General features: G+C 27.9%; 1 protein-coding gene across 4 annotated transcripts in view; it reads right to left on the bottom strand.

Annotated features, from left to right (window-relative positions):
• LOC107442210 (cell adhesion molecule 2) overlaps positions 1-21,246 on the bottom strand; it is a 284,713-nt gene extending 263,467 nt beyond the window's left edge. For 2 of the 4 annotated variants that reach the window (XM_016055718.4, XM_071187557.2), the window contains exon 1: positions 21,078-21,217. The gene's annotated coding sequence lies outside the window, so the exon portion shown is untranslated. Of the gene's footprint in view, positions 1-21,077 lie in introns of all 4 variants that reach the window. The other 2 variants (XM_016055710.4, XM_016055726.4) reach the window with 2 other exon arrangements.
• Positions 21,247-22,228: the final 982 nt, after the last annotated feature.

The raw sequence follows: 22,228 nt of genomic DNA, 5'->3' as shown, positions 1-22,228 counted from the left end.
ATTAGAATGAGAATTATCATTCATTTAAATAATATATTGACTTATTATATTTAGTTTAAGTCTTAAAGCCTAATATCAATTCGACAACATTAATTAATTAATAAATTACTGAAAATAATAAACCTTACACAAAATTCTTATTATTGTTTTTTGTTTGAAGTGAGATTTAAATTCAGTTTGTATTTCAAATAGGATATCAGCATATTTTTATTATTATTTAAATTTAAGAGCGGATAAAAACTGTCTGCGTTAGTTATGCGTGAACAAATTGTGCTTTCAAAACCATAAGAAATAATATTTTTTTTTAAAACTGTATCTTAAACTGAAATTATAATAAAATTTAAATAGTAATTTTGTAATTAAGTATTAACTGTCTCCAATTATTTTAATTAGAGGTTAATTGTTTCTATGTCTGTCAGTACATTGAATGCTTTATTTGTCTTATTTCGTCTATTTAAATAAATTTATAATGAAATCTAATTTTCCCAACTTAAATCTGATTACAAATAAAAGGACAATAAAGTAACTGAAATCAATTTATTTTTTTGCTACAAAAAGTACCAAACAATATTTTTCGTCAGCTTCTTTATGTATCAAAATTTCTATCTAAAAGCATTTAATTAAATTTATAATTTTGAATACACAATTAGAGGCTAGAGGCTGAAATTATTATGAATCACGGTTATAAGTATGCTTTAATACCCGAGGGTGCGCAATCTATGTGTATTTTAAATAATATTTATGACATTTACTGTTTTCAGTCATTTCTTTTCAACTAGCTAATTAAATTAATATCTAAACTGTAGTGCCTAACTTCCAAATAGAAATAGTAAGTGTTATCAATCGATTGCATTTGGAACATTTTATTCCATATAAAAATATTACCTAAAGGACTTTGAATTTATAAGTAATAAAGTAGATGCCTGTTTAATCGCATAATTTTATTTTTTTTATATTTCTGATTGCTTTTGAATTATAACATGACTTATAAAGTATATCTCATCAATATTTTATTAATATTTTATTGTTATTTTGGTTATGTTAGAATATATCTGGTAAGAAAGAATGCCAAGCATTTTAGAACACCTGCATAGAGTAATTCACAATCATAGGGATCCAATCTTTTTCCATTAACTGATATTTAAAAGAAACATAACAATTTGAAAGAATTTGATAACTTCAGATTTGGTAATACATCTAAATTAATGATATAATTAGTCCTGCCGGGAACAAAACACAGTAATGTTCGTAAATTCAAACTGAAGCTCCTTAAGGCAACATTGCTAAATTTCCTAATGCAAACTTTATATATATATCTATATATATATATATCTATATATATATCTATATATATATATATATATATATATATATATATATATATATATATATATATATATATATATATATATATATATATATATATATATATATATATATATATATATATATATATATATATATATATATATATATATATATATATATATATATATATATATATATATATATATATATATATATATATATATATCTATATATATATATATCTATATATATATATATATCTATATATATATCTATATATATATATCTATATATATATATATATATATCTATATATATATATATATATATCTATATATATATATATATATCTATATATATATATATCTATATATATATATATATATATATATATATATATATATATATATATATATATATATATATATATATATATATATATACTTGGAAAAAATATTTTTTAAAAAAGCGTAAAAACGGAAAGCTATATGCTATATAGTCGCGACAACAACATTTCCAACACATATTAACGATATTATTTTTCCCTAATCAAGGGTTATGTTAACGTCTAAATTAGCCATATTGTTCCCACATGTAAGAAAATAGAAAAATAATACTTTTCTTATCCAAAAAAGAACAATTTTAAGAAATATTTTTGACACGAATTTTGCTTTAAACACATTATCTTATTTAACCATTAAGAAGTACACAAAATTATCCTTCATGGTTGTATTCGCTTTTAACTGCATTAATAATTTAAAATAAAGCATGGAAAAAATTAGTTTTAATGCTAAAATTTTTTCCTTACAATATCAAATTACAAACAAATTATTGCAGTGTTAGCAGCTGTTATGAAGCGGGGAAATCGTATTGTCTTAATCTGTTGGCTATTTTTATATTTGAAAAAAATCAGCTCTTCAAACTTCATGGTCTTCTTTTGGTTTATGTGAACTCATTTTTTTTAAATTTTAAACTACTCATAAAGTTAAAAATGAATTTACAATAAAGGGTTTCGACAACGATATAGTGTGCCATTTTAAGAAGAAGTAGCTTAGTTTTAACCAATTATAATTAAATTTATGAACTCAATACATAAAAATTTTTCAGTTTCAAATTGCATAAACACATTGATTTAAAAGTAGAGTTAAATTGCAAAACAGCAAGAGTAATTAAAGCATCGAAGCAGAATTTTTATTAAACATATTTTTTTTATTATATTTTATTCTTTATTTTGTATTTATTAAGTTCAAAAAAATTTGAAATATTGTAGAAAAAATTGGAAAAAATATTAAAATTATCTTTATAATTTTCATTATTTAACAAATTAAACTCACGCTTTCAAGAGCAATTTATATCGCACATTTCAAAGTACAAGTCAACTTAGAAATATTCCTTTAATAAGTACTTGATATACCTAATAACAAATTAGAAGCCACATAAAGAGACACTTTCTGAAACTTAAAATATTTAGGCTTCGTACTTTATTAGTTACACATGGTATTCTGTAATGACAGCCTTAAACATATATTTTTGAAACCTGGAGAAAAATTATGATATAGTTTAACATTTTAATAATTTATGGTTACGAAATACAGCATCACTTTTTTGTGCTTAAAGTAAATTCTTCTAAAGATCTATTATTCTTAATTGGCACCTATTTGCAATTATTTAGATCTAAGAGACACAGTTGAAATTTCATTAATTTTCAAATTCAATTATTAATAATTTTTTGAATATGAATGAATTCTCTTTTTAAACTACTCCTTTTAGATTTTAAATTTTAGCACAAATACAATTCCGATTATCTAGGAAATTTTATTTAAAAACTATTGGACAGTTTTTTTGTAGCAAGAAAATACCAAAATATACGTTTACTTGTAATTATAGCACCTGAAAAAAACATGTAAAAGGAATACCGGTGTGTCATTTGCGTCAAAGGTTTAAAACTTAACAATCTTAAACAAAATTATAAACTTAAAAGAACTAAAACATATTATTTTATAGGGTAAGCATAGCGACGAAAAAGTAAACAAAGAAAGAAGAAAATAATATCCATTATACTACTGTATTATGACTGTTTACCTAACGAAAGATAATCCGAAGGTATTATAATATGAAAAAAGCAGGACATTTTCAAATCAATTAAAATTGTTTTACCACTACTTATATTGCAGCTCCAATAACCCATTAAGAAATCATTTTGTATTTTATCGCAGAAAAAGTGAAACTAAAATAAGATTCCGATAATAACTAACTAGTGATTGTAGATGTAATAAAATTAATGTTTCTGCACTTATTCGTGACGTGAATCCATAGAGCATCCGCAGTATGAATGAATGCATTAAATTGGTGGAGTTTGCCAGGAATAATTATCTTAGAAAACATAAGACACTTTTGCGCCTCTTACTTTTAAATTCGCTTTGTTTTAAGGCTGAATAACCGAAAACGTTTAATAATACAATTAACTTCAGTTGACACATTTATTCTTTATGAGCTTTGAACATGACACGCTAAATGGTTTTAGTTTACTGCTTACATCTATTTTTAATGCTTACTTTTCATTGCAATTCCCAGAATATTCTTATATAAGTAATTTGAATAATATAGTAGTTTGTTAATAATGTAATAGTGAGTTGAAGTCATTTATCAACAATGTAGTAAGGTTTTATAAATTGTTTCTAAAATAGGTATTATATAAAAAGATTGGGGCTCCTATTATTCGGGCCTGGAATAAAAATTGGGAAAAATCTTAAAATTTTCGTGATAGTTTTCATTATTTTACATACTATTTACAGCGCTTATAATAGCAATTTATACATCATATTACAAAGTACTAACCAGGTTAGCAATAATCCTCTTTTAATTACTAGATATACATAATAGCAAATTAGAAACTACATAAAGAGACACTTTCTCAAACAAAAAATATTTAGGCTTTAAATCTATCTAAGCTATGCATGATATTCTGCAATGACAGCTTTAAATATATATTTTTGAAACCTGATGAAAAAGGGTTGTTATAAGGATCGCAGCATACTATTTATGAGAAAACAATCTAATACCGCTAGTAAATTTCGAGATCAGAGGGATCACTAGTGAGGATGACTGGTTGAAAAATCAACGCAAGTTTAAATCACTAATGTAAATTAGAGGTCTTTCTAATAATCGCCTAAACCTTTCACCTTCTAAGTTAACTTCCAACTCTAAAAGTAAATCATTGATAGCATCACTTTTAGTGTACTCTGACTGCAACATTAGGTTGCATCGTCAAAAAGAGCTTCCTAAATAAGAGCTACACACAAATATTTGGAATACATTTTAATCTATTTATTTGTTTTGTTAAATTTTTCGTTTTGATATTTTTTAGCGTTGTTTCCCTATTTGACCTCTTTTACATTTGGTGCAGATGTTGATCGGTCACTGGTAGAATGTTTAATGGTCTCTCTTAGAGGTTTCTTCTTCAACTTAAAATCTATGGAAAAAGTTCCGTGCCTCCCAAAAGTAGTCGTTAATAGAGGTGGTCAGTACCGCTACATCAAGATGGTCTCTCCTGGAGGTTTTGTCATATACTATATATATTATATGTAATAGATATAAAATTCTAAGTTCCTACATAATATATTAACAAAATAAAACGTTCCGTTGCATGCCATGGGTGTCGTGGAGGATAAGGCTTCACAATTACATAGACCAACGGCATGATTGCGGCAATGTGGTCCGCACTGCGTACATGCCACCCTTACTTGCCAGACAATGACAGTTCAGTATACATACATAAGAGTTAACTTAAAAATAAATGAAACGATTCGAGAAATATTAAAGCGTTTCTCTATTAAAATTGTATCAGTTATTCCAACCAATAGTTTTCCGTATTTTATATTGTTGAAAGCTGTATCATTTATCATAGATTATTATATTTCTATTTATGTAATATATACAGTAAACTCTCGCTACTATGATATCCAATACAACTATAACTCCTTTTATTACGATAATGTTTTGTGGTCCCAACGAACTTGCATATGAATTAATGTCATGCTCCTTTCAATATTACGAAATTTTCTGATGCAACTAACCCCTGTAAAACGATTATTTTCTCCAAATTTCAACCTTATTTTCTCAATTTATTATTGGTTTTCAAATAATGTAAAAAATCTTCTTTTATCATTTTTCCCATCTTTTTTGACTCACTGCTGACCACCCCAAGAACTTCCATTCTTAGAATGGTCTACCTTGTTTCTTAAGAAGTCACAGACGTAGCATTCCTATCTGATTTGATTTCCTTAAAGTTAAAAGCTCATCATGTGTCCCAAATGACCACAAGCATCCCATTAGCACCTGAAAGGGAATCTTTTCTGTAGAGAATGGGTGGAGCACCATTCACAACCGAAAATCATTTTCGTGCTTTGGAACCAATGCATACTTTGATGGCTAACTTGACAGTCAAAAAAATGAATAAACAAACAAAAATATAAGATTATTTTCAATAAGAATGGTTTTCCATTATGTTTACGATCTGAATTTATTACTATTGTTTCTAATATTTAGCCATAATTAACATTCTGCAAGTTAATTTTATGCATAATATATAAATACATTTATGGTTAATGCATATATAACATTAAAATTGAAAAAAAAATCTTCTTCTGTCCCCAAAGTATGTAGGCCCTCGATATGTCAATATATACCTCTACAACAATATATTAGTTTGGTCCCCAAAATATTGTTGTTACGAGGCTTTACTGTATATATATTATATACTTTTATAAAATATATACTTTTAAGTAAATTATTATTGTATGCGCACGACTGACCGCTCTATAAGTTTACGGTGGCTTAGAGCTCTGAATTTACGGCAGGATTCGAACCGCTACCTCCACACACGTTCCGAAGTGCTTGGCGTATCGGTAAGACCACATGGCCAATGAGGCCCCCCATTTTGAATTTGATCAGATAAATGATTGCGCTTATTCCTATTTCATTCAAGAGTTAAAACAAATTGGGTGTTTAAACTTCATATAATTCCTTGTGTAACTAAGCAGAGAAGACTAACTTCAGAAAGACAACAAAAAACGTGCATTGTTACCTTTAAAATAGTCAAGGTTAAAGTTACGGAAGAAATCAGACATTCTACCTTTTAACCATTGAGTAATTGAGGAAGAAATGACTTTTCAAGTAGAGCAACTACTGTACGCTAATCAAGCGCTTGTATTATTTTGTATTTAATGGCTAAAACTCGGGATTACGAACCTGCGATATGGTTTAACGCAGCTCGAGATCTCATCCTCTCAGCAACCTGAACTTTGATAGATAATTGATGGTACTTATTCATTTTTCATACATAAATCATAGTGCTCAAACGGATAATGATCTGGTATCAAGTAATACAGCAACTTGCCACGAAACTTGATATGAGACTAACTTGACAAGAGATTATTAGCCGTTTAGTACTCCTAAAGAGAGTTGTCCTGCCACTAAATGCGATAATAGCGGGGTTTTCCGTCACCCTATCATTGAATGCATCTCTTTGATGGCTTTCCGAGCTAGAAACATTCTGGAGTACTAAACGGCTAATAATCACTTGCCAAGTTAGTCTCATGTCAAGTTTCGTGTCAAGCTGCTGTATTGCTTGATACCAGATCATTAACAGTTTGAGCATTATGATTTATGTATGAAAAATGAATGAATGAATAACTCTAGCTTCGGAAAGCTATCAAAAAGATGCATTCAATGATAGGGTGAGGGTAAAACCCGCTATTATCACATTTGGTGGCAGGACAACACTCTTTGGGATTCATTTACTAACTCTTATCAAGTTGAAGAACATATAGCACAAGTTAGCGAATAGTAGAATTTATATTTAGTCACTCACAAGTATAGGTAGGATATTGCAAAATTAATCTGTATTTCACAAGGGATTCGAACCCTCTACTTTCACCCTACAAAGCGTTTGGTAGAACAGCGATACCTCTCTGTCTGGTAGGCGTCCACTCTATATGGTCAAAGATGCGACTTGGCTGTTTTTAGTGAGTCTGGATCTCAGTAGAAATAAGCAGTTGTACGCAAAAAAGATACCGATCTGTTTATCGCATAACGTTATCACATACAGCTATCAAAATTATTAAAAAAATGGCTACGAATGACAGGGCAAATCGTGTGCAATCTAAAAAACTTAATTCTCTGTTAAATAAGTAAATTATATTAAACGTAATACCATATTTACTGTGATATACAGAGTTAAAGATGGTGTTCGTATAATTTTTACGCTGTAGTTAAAAATTACAAGGTTTGATTGATGGTTTGAACTTTATAGACATTTGATTTATCGAGTGAAATGTTAAATACTTCTGTTGGTATGTAATTTTATTATTAGAATGCTAATATTTGAGTTTATTGTTTGTTTTTGAATTAAAATCCTTTTAAAAATCTTCAAAACTAAATTTGAAGAATTAAAAAAATTTAAAAAGCACGATCATAAAACTCATTAATCTTTCTTACGCTAAATGTAAAAATTTAAAAAAAAAATTCTAAATTTCGTAAACCAAATCCTTTTATAAATTTTGCATTTTTCTTATTTCATCAAATTGATTTTACCTATTCTATATTAGGCCGACAGATATTTAAAAGCTTAGATTTAGTTTTATCATTGAAGATATTTTAGAGTAATTTCTAGACCCTGCTTATAAAATATTAGAAATATTTTATTTTTTTTGAATCATAACTTTGATATTACTAAGAACTGCAAAGCTTAGTTCTTTTTTGTTCTACATCCATTCCTGCAGTATTATTCCAAAAAGGAATTTTGGAGACGGAAGGAACGGATGTAGAAATCTCGTAAACCTTGAAACGTAGAGAAGAGTGTAGTTCTACTTGTTCTGTTTCAAGAGCAGAGGAAGTTCTGTGTAGATGGGTCTATCACCTCTGAGGAAATAAGAAAGAAAAAGAAATGTACCTTCATAAATTATAGCCGGAAACTACTATCGAAAAAAGCATTTTTTTTCTTCCTTTTTCCGATGTCATATCTGAAAGTGGGAAGAAAAGATTTTTCTGTACCCCTTTCTTTCTAGTCTACCATACAGTTTGAGACAGGGTAAGAAGAATAGTTACATATTTTAACAACGTCTCATGAATTTATTTTAAGACTTCAAAATCCTTAAATTTAATGTGCCTTATTCGATAGAAAAATCTGTTTTACGTAGGAATAAAATAACGAATAAGTTTAGAAAATCGTTAACCTAAACTGCTTTTCTTTTCGATTTTTCATTGATTTCAAATTTTCATTGATAGTTACATATTTTAACGTCTCATGGATTTAATTTTGAAACTTTAAAATATTCTGAATTTTAATGTGCTTTATTTGATGGAACTGTTTGACGACGGAAGGAAATGATGAAATAGTTCTGGAAATTGTTAATCTGAACTAACTTCTTTGCATTGATCCATTTTCCATTGATTTAATTTTATTTTCATTGACTTTTTTCCTTGATATTTGCATTTTTTAAAAACGACCCAATGATTTATTTTTAACACTTTAAAATCCTTAACTTTAATGTGTTTTTTCGGTAGGATATTCAGTTTTACGTTGGAATAAATTAATAAATAAGCTCAGGAAATTGTTAACCTAAACTATTTTTAAATTTCTTTGGTCGATTTTTCATGCATTGAATTTTATTTCATGGACTTTTTTACAAATACTTTAACATACTTTAACAAATTCTCATGGATTTCTTTTCAAACTTCAAAATCATTAAATTTAATCTACACTGGTGTGCAAATCTTAAGCAATAAGTGGTTTTTCGGCCACAGCTCTCCAACAAAGTATAAGATGGCCATGAAATTGCAGTATAATATGCACGTAATTCAGTAGAAAGATTATTTGTATGCAAATTTTAGAAATAAAACGTCGTAGGTGATGTAAGTGTGCGTAAACCTTGTGGGTCGGCGCGCGCAGGTCAAAGCTGTGATAAAAGGATGAGGAGCACCGTAGTTAAAGACATTTGCTGCAAGTGCAAGTGATTTGTATTGTGAAACATGTATTCAAGAAATCATTTAGACGACTTTACCCGAGGAAGAATGATTGGGAAGCTTGAGAAGGGGCGTAGAGTGACCAGTGTCTCCGAAGAGTTCGGGATCAACAAAAGTGTTGTTTCTCGTGCTTGGAATGCCTTTAAAACTACTGGTACAGCTGTTCGGAAGGTTGGTGGTGGCCGTCCAAGGAAAACAACACCAAGAGATGACCGTTACATTGTCCTCCAGGCGAAAAGAAACCGTTTTCAGTCAGCGAGCGCCATATCTCAGCAACTGTGCACAAGTATCAAGATTTACAGTGGCCAGACGCCTCCACAAAGGTGGCTTATTTGCTAGACGTCCTGAACGCTGCATACCTTTAAAAGTTAGCCATCGGCGGCACCGTTCAGAGTGGTGCAGAGAACACGAAACCTGGACACCTCATCAATGGAGTCGCGTCCTCTTCACAGATTTATCGTCGTTTAAGTACAAAATAATGTACATCATATTCAAATTTCATGTCAATCGGATGATTTCTTGTAGAGTTATGACAAAAAACGCACTTGTTGCTTAAGTTTTGCACACCAGTGTACTTTATTCGAGGGGATATTCAGTTTTACGTAAGAATAAAATTATTAATTATTTTTGGAAATATTAAAACTGAACACATTTTTTCATTGATTTATTTTATTTTCATTGATTTTGTTTCATTAATAGTTAGATATCTTAAAAACTTCTATCGGATTTATTTTTAAAACTTCAAAATCCTTAAATTCAGTGTAGGATATGATATTCATTTTCACGTGCAAATAAAATGATTATGTTTAGGATTCCTGAACTTTATTTAATTAATCGATTTTCCATTGATTTAATTTTATTTTCATTGATTTTTTTTCTCAAAAATCTCAGGGCTTTATTTATTTATTTTTAAAGCCTCAAAATCCTTAGATTTAATCTGCTTTACTCGATGAATTATTCAATTTTACGTAGTAATAGAATATTGAATTAGTTTAGAAAATTGCTTACCTAAACCTTTTCTTTTTAATTTGTCGTGGTATAAAATATAGACCTAACGGCCCGAGAAAAAAAATTACGTTTTAATTGCACAGCATAAAATTTTAAGAGATAAAGATAATTTAATTTTTAAAAAAAAATTATTCTTTACATTTGTATTTGATTCTTTTAGATATGGAGTGCAAATGTCAAATATATTAGACAATTTTTTTTGTTATTTGTAACAATTTTTTTTTTTAACTTTTATGTCAATATTAAAAAAACTTAAGTAATTGAGTTTTCATACTCTTTTCAGGCAAAAATATAATTTTCAACTGTTGTGACCAAGTTTCACAAATTTAATTTAATTTATTTCGAAATTTTACGAAATGTTAAGATATGAATAGAAATTGTTTCCAATTTACTAATTATTTGATTTTGCATGACACAAGAAGGATTACTTTACTATTTCCAATTGACTTATCTAAAAATCGTTGAAAGGCTATGTCAGAAGATATCTTTGCGTTGGCATTTTAGGTGTTTTCTGTCGTAAAAAATGCCAAGTATCGATTACTAAAATTTTTGATAAACTGACAGAAGCTTTTAAAAAACTGTGGATTGAGTTCCTGAATTAATGAATGTATTCTGATATTTATGCTCTTAACACATTGTTAAAAAGGACAATGGTTTTCATAAAGGCAGTGGTTTTCAGAAAAATATTTTGAAAAAAATGAGCTAATTAATTATAAAGATAAACATATCATTGTAAAAAAAATACATTCCAGCTTTTAGATATTCACGAAAACCACTCGACTTGGATCAACCCAGTTCTGCCATAAAATGATTCCCAAGTAGTTGAGCGGTTGATGAATTATGGGTGAGAGTTTCATAGTTTCGGGTTAACCGTGTAAGGTTTTCGGGATTCTTCACTCCATGGGCAATGCAAATGCGGGTTAGGTCAGCTCAAAATCACCTCTGGGAAGGCGAGTTTGTCCCAACACTTAATCCGGAATATTTGCTTCTTTTCTGAGTTCAGTTCAAAGATACCGAGTGAAGGATGCGAGCAATGGTAGTTGCAAATATGATATAGATAATCTGTAGATCGCTGTTGACTAAACACAGTGACTGAAATAGCCGTGCTTGCTCAGTGATTAAGGAATTGACTTCTATTAAGACAAACTGGAATCTACCCCAGGTAAAGCCTTGTAGCTAATACAGTATCAGACCGAAGTTAATATTAGCCAGAGAAGTGCAAGTCACTGTTACGTAATGATGAACACATTGCTGCCATTGTTTAATTGATTTCCGAATTCTGAAGCCTTAACATCTTTGACTCCCTTTACAGACATTTCATTGTTGCAGAAGATGATTTTCTTTTAATTAGTAAAACTAATTTTAAACTATCATAACCCATTCAAACCATAAAGCCTTGACTTTTATTTTATTTTACAATCGGCGTTGAGTAGCTGACCCAATACTGAGTTTACGGCTATCAATTTTCAAGTTCGAAGCCTTGTAATTTTGAACTCCAAACAGAAGACAAGGGAACTCCTGGATTAAGGATTGGGACAAACTAGCATTTGCTAATGACAATTTGATGAAACTGACCCTATTTCCGTGGCATGGAGGGGGGAAAAACCATGAAAACCTCCCATGGTTAGCCCGACGGCAAGGGGATTCTAACCTATAATCTGCCTACCACTGAGGATATTTTACGTCAGACTGTTATTGGATCAAAGTAATTCTAAAAAAAGGGAACAGAATTCGTATAAACTAGCGACCACTCGGATTCAAACGTGGATCACCTCATATGGATCACGCTCGATCTCTTGAGCCACCGGGACTTGCTGCTTTGAATTTGAAAATCCGATTATTAGATTAACCGATTATTAGATAAAAGGTTATTAATGTAAGTTCTTTCGAAACTACTGAACCTTCTGAAACCTGAAGTATAAATATTGGCTGAAAATATGATTTTTATTTAAAAGTATGTAGCTCAGAAGAGTGTAAACTCAGAAATGCATAAAATATTAAAAAAAAAATTTAGGTACTTCTTTTATTTAAATTTAATTGTAACGTAAAAAAAATATATTAATTTTAAATTTTAACGTTTATCTTTACATATTGTAGGGTATTCTTATAGTGTATTTCTTGATAATTTGGTTATGAAACAAATCAATTTGACTCAAATGACAATATATTTATGTACTATAAAATTAGTTCCAAAAGTTTACCGAATTTCCGACTTTTTATAACTTTTCATCGTAAATTAATGCTCCGAACCAGAAGGATAAATCTCATTATATTTTACATAAATAATCATTTTGCAATGGTATACACATAGAAATAAATCTTAAAGTATTACTTGAGTGATAAAATTGTACCAAATTTTGTCCAATATACAGGACGCCGTGTGGATAAAAGTGAAAATAGTAACTCAAAACACACTCCGATTACCTATAATACTGAAATTTCTACTAAATGCAAAGAAAATGTAAACATTGTACATTAAATAGAATTTTGTTATTTTTTTATCCGGGTAAACTAAAAGGATTCTGTGAAACTAATACTTAAAAATGAGTTATTTGCAACCTCATAATAAGTAAACTTACGAGTAAATTCCTTAAGTTTTACGTAAACAATCGTTTTTCAAAGGTATACAATCAGAAATAAATCTTAAAGTATTCTTTAAGTAATAAAATTGTACGAAATGTTGTCCAATATAAAGCACGCTGGTGGATAATAATAAAAATATTAGCTGAAAAAGCACTCTCACTACCCCATAACACTGTTATTTTGACTAAACGCAAAAAAAAATTGTAGATATTTTACATTAAATAGCATTTGATTATTTTTTAATCGAGGTAAACCAAAAGATTGTATGAAATCAGTACTTAAAAATAAGTTATTTGTGACCTCATAATAGCTAAAAATTAAATGGCATTAATACATAATCGCCCTCTTTCTAATCGCAGATGCATTTTCAAATAAATGATAACACTGAAATTATTTCTGAAAACGTCTGACACTGAGTTAATGGTTAATAGTTTTTGAAGCATACCATGCCGACATATCATTAAAACGCTTTTCAATCAATGACTGCATGTATAACCATGATAAAATAAATGAATTGAATGGGAAATAATTTGCATACATCATTTATTGGTCAAATTATTTAAATCAATGATACAAAATGATGGATATTTTTTTGATGCTTGAAATAAATTTATCAAACACCGTATTAGGGAAGGATTTTTTTAAAGGCAACATTTTATATTAATTCCTTACTGATATTTTAATTGCTATTAATCGAATTATATTTTTATTCATATTTAGTTTTCGTGCTTTATTTTTAAAAAAAAAGTAATAATGGAAACAAAAAAAATTAAACATGGTGTTACGTAAGAACCACCCTTAGCATGTATTTTCTAACATCCTTCTCAATAGCAAAATAAAGTAGTGTAGCTGAAAAACTGGAATGAAAACCCAAAAATCAGTTTAATTGCCGAAAAGGCAGAAACTAATTAAATAAGGATATTTTCTTTTAGAACAACACGTATCATCAGATAATTTAAATAGATTTTGATGTTCTTATTTTCATGTTCCCTGATAGGGATTTACTAGATTTCGTTAGCGTTTTTGTATTTTCCTCACTTTAATAGTAATTTTGCCCCCAGTTTCTGTGCGTTTTTGGATTAATTTTTGCTAAATATTCTAAAAGTTCGTATACATTAAAATACCTACATTATCCTCAGAAACAAAATATAGAAAGTTTTAATTTAGACAATTTCTTATTTGGATTTATGTGTGTATTATATTTTAATACATAATATGAATAAAAGAAAATACAGAAAATATTTTTTAAAGAAAAGTTGATGGGGGAAGAAAACTGGTTAAAAAGGACCTCAAATAAATTTTTTTTTCAAAATCATATAACTATGATAAAATTTAATATTTTTTTCAATATTTTTGCTTCATAATGCTAATTAAAACTAACGTTAGGGATTTAACTAAGCATTGGATAAAATATTATTATTTAGATATTTCATAGGCATAATATCAACATTTAGATTTATAATCAACAAATTGCGAAACTTATTTTTCAACAAAGGTCATTAATTGAAATCACTTATTTTCCAATTTAGTTGTAAAATATAAAATAATAGTTAATCATCTAGTCCATTGTCTTTTCCCTACACATATGTATAGAAAACATTCATGTAGAGTTTTAATTTATTTGAAATAAAGCATTTTTAACTATTGCATTTAGAATGTTAAAAAAAAACGTAAATTATCTTTGAGAGAAGGACAAAAAGGACACAAATACCAATTTAATAACTAAAATAGAAGGGTATTTTCTTAAAAAAACTATCATAACTTCTGTTTTTTTTTACTTCGAAAAGATACACAAATGAGTTTAAAAAGGGAAAATTTTATTGATTTATTTCATAAAAAAACGTTTTTAGTCAAAATTGGTTTAAGAAAGAAAGCCGGGTCAATGGTTGTCATTACAGAGATTTTTGTATAATTTTTAAAAGTAAAAGGCTTTTATAAGTAGAAATTCTTATAACTGCTACTATGATTAAAAGAACACAAACCCTAGAGCAGATATGCCAAAATTGAAACTTATCTACTAAATAAATATAAAATATTTTGCTTAAATATTTGCAATGTTTTGCTCTATCTACTGTTAAATTATTGACTTCTTACTAAATAAGATATTTATCGTTTAATACAATTTATCCACATAAGGAAGTCTTTAAGTTCAAAAGTTAGTATAGTTAAACTTAATACGACCATCCAATTTAAATTATAATTTTACTTAAAATATTATGCTATTAAAACATTTTACAACATATTCCACTATAGTAGTTCTTTTCTTGAACGCCTGAAAAAGATTTTAATGTAAGCGAGACCACTTAAAATTTGAAATTGCGTGCTTTTGAAGTTATTAGCGGTCTTTACAAATTCCGTGCTTACAAGCTAAAAGTCGAAATAAAAATAAAAAAGGTTTATTTTAATACATTATATTTACCCCATTAATAACTTGTGAAAAACTTTACTTATTATTTTTTAATCAAAAAGTGCGGTAATTCATTTTCGCTGTCAAAACAAATGTTTATTGCCTGCTCTGTGCCTATTTAATTTGTACGTATTAGAAAGTTTATGAGCTTAGCATAGTGAATAAAAACAGATTTTTCTTCTCATACAATATTATTAAGCCATTTTTTAAGGAAACATCTTAAATGAAACAATAAATAATAGTAGTAAATACAATTTATTAGAATTCATTATTTATGCAGTATGACAAATATGTTTTTTTATTTTAGATGTGTTTTAACAATATTCTTTATATTAAACAAAATATAGATAAAGCTTAAATATATAAACTTAATTAAATATAAATTAAATATAGTTTATATGCATATTTCCAAGTTTTTCTTTAAATTTATTGGGAGCTCCATATATATTCTTTATACAATCTTTCTATATTTATATATATATATATATATATATATATTAGCGGTCTTATCAATATAGTATAGTTTTCCGGATTTTTTTTCCGGTTTTTTAAATAAAATTTCACCCTTTTTTTTTCTTCATTTGTCTATTATTTTTCTTTCTTTTATTCTTCATTTTGAATATATATATATATATATATATATATATATATATATATATATATATATATATATATATATATATATATATATATATATATTGCCGGTACTTTTTATCCTAAGATTCAATTTCACCGGATCCATGATACGGTCCAAAAAATCTGTTATACTATAAATTTTGCAGTAAAAATCAGCGCAAAATCACTGAATCACTCTAATTAAATAAATGGTACAATAAAATCCATGGTATAATATTTTACGATAAGAATAGATTTTACGAAAAAAATAGATTTTACGGTAAAATTGATTTTAAAGCTGATGCACCCAAAGTGCAGGTGCGACGTACCGGAATTTGATCCGGAATTTTTTATAGCGTAGTTTTCTCAAATTAATGTTGAATCTTGCATTTTATGATCCTAAAATAATTATAAAAAGTAGCACAATCTAATGAAGTGACAAATTCGACATATAATGCATATGCTACGAAAACAATCATGATTGTTCGAATAATATTAAATCTAGTGATTTATATATAATTATTTATTAATTGATGCAAATTAATTTGTGTTATGAAACTTATAAATTACTAAATGCGCAAAGCCATTATTAAGCATGCGAAAAACAGAATTAGATTATATTCGGTTTTCAGTTATGCAAATTTTAGATTTTTGACCTGTTAATTTAAATTCTTTATTTAAATTATTCCTTATAGAGTTTAGCATTTTTCAGTCATTTCAGTCATATTTTTAATAAAAAGCAGTTCAATTTTCCCCGCAACGTATTTTTTAATTCTAGTTATTATTCGACATTTCAGAGTAAACATTTAGACTGATATTTTAATGAAATTATTCATTGTTAAATTAATGTCAAAATTAACTGTATTCAATATAAGTATTTAAAGCACTCACAAAATATCAAGAAAAAAACTTTCTTGATTTTGGCTGATTCCTTAAAATTTAAAAAAATTATTTCCCTCATTTTATTTTTTTTAAAATCCTGATAAGGAATTACGAAATTTTTTTTTTATTTACTTCTATGTAGCTTAACTTATTTTTAAAATAAAAGAAGAGATTTAACAGTCTTTCATCATAGAACAGTAAAATAGCTTTATAAAATTAAAATAAAATAATTTATAACGGTTCTAAAATAAAACTTTGGTATCGAACGCTATACTACGAAAAAAAATCTATCCATTTAGTTTTCATTTGCTCATTCAAAACTAAGTGAAAGAAATATTTATTGAAGAAAGAATTGTTGAGGAGATTTATTTAAGAAATGGAATGTATCAGTACAAATAAGTTTTCCGTAGTTTTGAAAGAAATTGAAAAAAAAAGTTTTCAATGTATTATAGTACAAATTAATATATATCAAATTCTATGCTTTACAGTAGGAGGTAATTGTTACGTTCAAAGTGAAAATAATTGTGAACAGTTTTATTTTCTCCTGTTTTTTTTTCTCTCTAAAAACCTTTATTCTCAACTAAAATATATTGTTCTTTGCGTTTTGATATATTATATTTTTGTTCACCGATTTCTTTCAATCAAAATACATTAATTTTTAAAATGAATGTTAGCGAAAATTAATCTAATTGAATTTTAGAATAATTTTCGATTTTTTGATGTTTTCATGTTCTTCAAAATTTTAATGAACGAGTATCATTTAACAGCATTTTAACTTTCTAAAAAAGGATAAAAAATAAAGGCTTCTCATCAAGAGATAAAGTGAAATAGTTTTTGATATCCTCTTAAAACTTCTATGAGTTTTTCATTTAAAAACAATAAAATTAAGTGGTTAGTGATTTTAGCTAAGTGATTTATTACTGTACATTTGTCTGTGACTAAATAATTTATTTTTTATTACTATTCTAATCGAAGATAATCGATCTAGATGCTACTGAGAAATTCCCTTTACTTAAATTACCAAAAAAATCAAAATATTTATCAAAAGTCTAAAGCAGATAAATACTTAGCTGGAAGATAAAAAAGAATTGAAGTGGTAAATATCAACAAAAAGTACTTCAATTTCTATAACATTTAATACTAAAAAGACGGAATCGTAAAAAAATGCCTGAAATGCTAAAGTGTCCTCTTTAGTCTTTCTTGATATACAGCAATATTCAATGTTTCTAGTGTTAAAATTGAAACAAAATTAGTTTCTAACTTTTATATAATTGTTAAAATTATTTGCATGTAGTGGTAGTAAATAGAATTTGAAATTAAATTTTATTTAACCAAGAATTAAATATCAAAGCATAAAATTTGCTACCACTTTAAATATAAAAAAAAATCTCCTGGTGACAGTTGGGAGAAATTCAAAGGAAGGTTCTGTACTATCTTTCAAAATTGCTGATTGCAGAATTTCCTTAGCTCTGAATACATAACTTTCGTAAATTCTGATTAAGTAATAGTCTTGCATTTTATATGTTTCATAGAATACTACCGAGATGATTAAATATTCACTATCAGTTTTGTTCTGTAAACTAAATAAAGATGATTAAAATCATGTTTGAAGTTTCTCCCCTTCGTCCCCAAACCTCTTGGAATTTGGTAAGGTTAGAAAGAAAGAATCATCTTAATAAATTGTTACTTTATTAAAACAGTATCAAATTATATTTCAAACAAATTAGTGTGATATGTTTTATAGTGTATGTAGCGGAAAATCTTGAAAATTGGCCGCTTAAGTTTCCTCTTTCGCTTATTTTTTTGTGATACCACTACGCTGCAAAAGCTCTGTATTTCTAGAATATCTCTTAGGAATTGGAATTCCATAAACTTTTCTATTGAAGTTTCTGCAATTGATCTTAGTAAACATAGTATGTTTACTAAATTTAGTGCAGTAACAATACAATCAAATTTAATGCAGCAAAGTAGTAGAATTAGATACAGATTTTTTCTACAATACATGCAGTAACCGAGAAAGGATGCTGTGAGTGTAAATTTTTGTGGCCAAACATTTGTATTTTTAAAACTACATTTAGTTTTATTTAAGGGAATCAAAGAGTAATTATATCTCAATTATAATTAGTTTTATAATTATTTTCTTTTGGACTCTATCGTCAGAGTGATATAGTTTTCAAAATTATGCATGCATGGAAAACAGAGCCAAGTAGTTTTGATTCTAGGTTCAGTTTTGGGTAATGATGTAATTGACGCATAATCACTGTTGTGCAAAGCGACGATTTAATAGATCATTATTTACATATTTTAAATGTTAAAATTGGTGCTGATTAGTACGATTGACATAAAAAAGAAGTTAAATTTGATTTGAAAACTGTTTAATAGATGAATACCTAAGTATTTATTAATGTAAAATAGCCATTGCTCAATTTAATACGTTAAAATTCATTTAAAATTATACGTAATGAATACAATACTTCTTTTTAATGAGCAATATGTGATTAAAAATATAAATATTCATTTTTTCCATTTTTCTCGCAAGGTTATTTAAACATATGCAACAAACTTAATAAGATTGATTTTTTTTCTATTGATATGTATTATGCCTCATCTAACGATCTCATATATTCTCAAGTAAAAATGATATTGGGAATTGAATCATATTAACACATGAAAAGATTTCCATTGAACAACACCATATCCACGTCTTTAGGAACAAATTAATAACCTTCCAACCCTATTTCTTTAAAATCTATACGTTCCTTTTATTTTTAAACCTATCATTCCTTATTTTAAAACCTAAATATAGCTCATAATTTCTCCACCATTAGAAAAAATTTTGATGGCAAAAGTGGTTATTTAGTTATGAGCAGTTCTTGTGAATTCGAATTTGAGTCCAATCAAATACTTAATAATGTGCTTAGTAAACTTCATGTTTGCATGAAGAGAAATGTTTCTGAAGTGAGTTAGACTTTAAAAATCGACTTTATCACATCAATCACGAATCACACCAACTGACTAAGTCCAAAGTTACGTAACAAAATAGATGGAGTTGAGCAAAAAACCGACATGTACTGGTGACGTCATCTGGCGGAAATCATAATGTGTGGATGCCATTGCACAATTATTTTCTACCTATTCAAAGATAACTTAAAATGTTTTTAAAACAAGGTTTATGTCATTTTTTTTCTTTTTCTTATTTTCTTTTGTTTTTGAGAGATAATAATCATTTAGTAAGTTTATATTAAAAAATATTTCAATAAAGTTGTATAGCTGATACATATCATATTTCTTATGTGTCACCAAAATTTTTAGAAAATCCTAAAAACAACAGTGATTAAAATATTTCTAAAATGTATCCTAAATTCTAATAAAATGTGTAGAATCTATTTAATTAGGCTTATTATGCCTAAAATAATAAAGTGCTGTAATAAATAGTCACTTTTAAAAAATAATATATAAACTCATAACTATGCATTTAAATTACATTTACATTTTTATATTATTCGTATGTGTCCGTGATGATTTATATCTAAGTTAAATTATTAATGATGAAATTTTAAATTATTCCTATTATTAACTTATTCCTATATTTAAATTCTATTATTATTATTATAAAGGTTATTAAATTATTCTAAAGGGTAAAAGCATGATGAGCTTTCGTTTTAGTGACATGCATTATTAAGGCTTAAAAATAATGACGTGCTGTTGCCATTATTAACTTTAAAAAAATTAAATTTAAATTTTTAAAATAATATTTTTGATAATGTTTTATATCAGCTAAATTATTCATGAAAATATTGTCATGCATTGTGAACTATATTGTCTTCTTAAATTATTTCAGTAGTCTGCCTTTTCAATACCATTGCCAAAGACACTACGAAGAACATATATTTATTGGGAAAAGAAGAAAAACTCCAATTATGCATCACCCTTTAAAACAGAAAGTCTTATAATGTAAAAATATATCTTTCAAATTCACTGTCTCTCCGACAAAAAACTTTGAACGCAATGATTTGCACCGTTCGCGCACAAACTTCTACGGTGCTAAGCCATGCTTCGAATTTCCCTCCATACGCAACAGAACTTTTTGATACTTCTCAAAGTTTAACTCACATTCGAATTGTGGCTATTTCGAAAAGAAAACTAGAATATCCTCCGAGTTCCTTCCGAACAAAGTCACAGTTGAGTGATTAAAGATCCTCGGAAGTACGGAAGAGGCTTTAAAAGAGAAAAGAAAAAGTCCACTTACCGTAGATAGGTGACTTGGACCAAATATCCGCAGCTTTAAGTTTTGGCTGATGCCTCTTGGACGTACTAAACTGGAACTGAACAGAAGACAGACGTGCGTCTCCCAAAGAATTTCCAGTAGAGGGCCCGCACTGGCCGATCGATGTGAGCGCGACTCTTTGAATAGGCGCGCTTTTCTCAAACTTGAGGGTTGGCCAGCGCAGTGAGCCAGCGCATGGTGGCGTTGGTTAGAAAGAGAGCATCTTCTGGCGGCCACAAATTGGAATAATTTAACTGATTCGTTTTTAAGAGGTTTTGTTAAGGGAATAGGGATTTCTGATGTAAACAAAGCATTTTGTTTACATCTGTTGATACTATTCAGCAGACGCAATTGTTAAGCGAATATTGGAAATAAAACTGGTTATAGTTATTTCAGTAACTACTTTTAAGCGTGGTTTCTTATATAGTTCAATAGCGATCCTTTTACTACTCTTGGTAACTATCATTTTATAGGATACTCTTTCATTTTGAATTAATGTTATAAGGTTTTTTGTTCGAAAAAAAAATCATTCTGTTAAAAGGGATTTGCTTCGATAAAAATTAGATTGTTATAGATTATAAATTCTTAAAATCTACAGCGTTTCTTTTTATTTTTCGGGCCGCAATATTTTCAAACTGAAGTAAATTAAACGAATAAATGCAAAAAAAGAAAGAAAAAAAAGAAAAATATTCTGGGTTTTTATTAACTATACTTCTCTTGAATAATGTTTTTAATAGCAGTTTCTACACATAACATTAATTTCATTTTGTAAGATCCGTAAATCCGACAACCTATTTCTGAGTTTGCTGCAATCAATGCTTATCTCAATAGCATAGTAATTTCGAGTCTAACCTAGAAAAACAGGAAATCTGGATCAAACCTTGAAGCAAAGCCTGTGAAGAGGATATTTTGATAAAATTTACCAGACGTTATTAATTAAATATTCCCAAGAAACTGGAGCGGTAAGATATTGCTTGATTTTGAAAAAAAAATCACTACGGCTGCTAATATTTCCATCATCTTTAGGCCTTTTGAAAAATTGATTTTAAGTCTTTTTAGATATCCTATCAGCAGTGAAATTCGCTGGGACCTTTACCACATACATTATCAGTACTACTTTGGCTACATCGAAT

Source organism: Parasteatoda tepidariorum, chromosome 11 (assembly GCF_982258835.1).
Source record: "Parasteatoda tepidariorum strain Cologne lab strain chromosome 11, Ptep-v5.0, whole genome shotgun sequence".
Lineage (NCBI taxonomy): Eukaryota > Metazoa > Arthropoda > Arachnida > Araneae > Theridiidae > Parasteatoda > Parasteatoda tepidariorum.
Note: the sequence above shows the minus strand (reverse complement) of the source record. Positions and strands in the feature narration are given on the sequence as shown.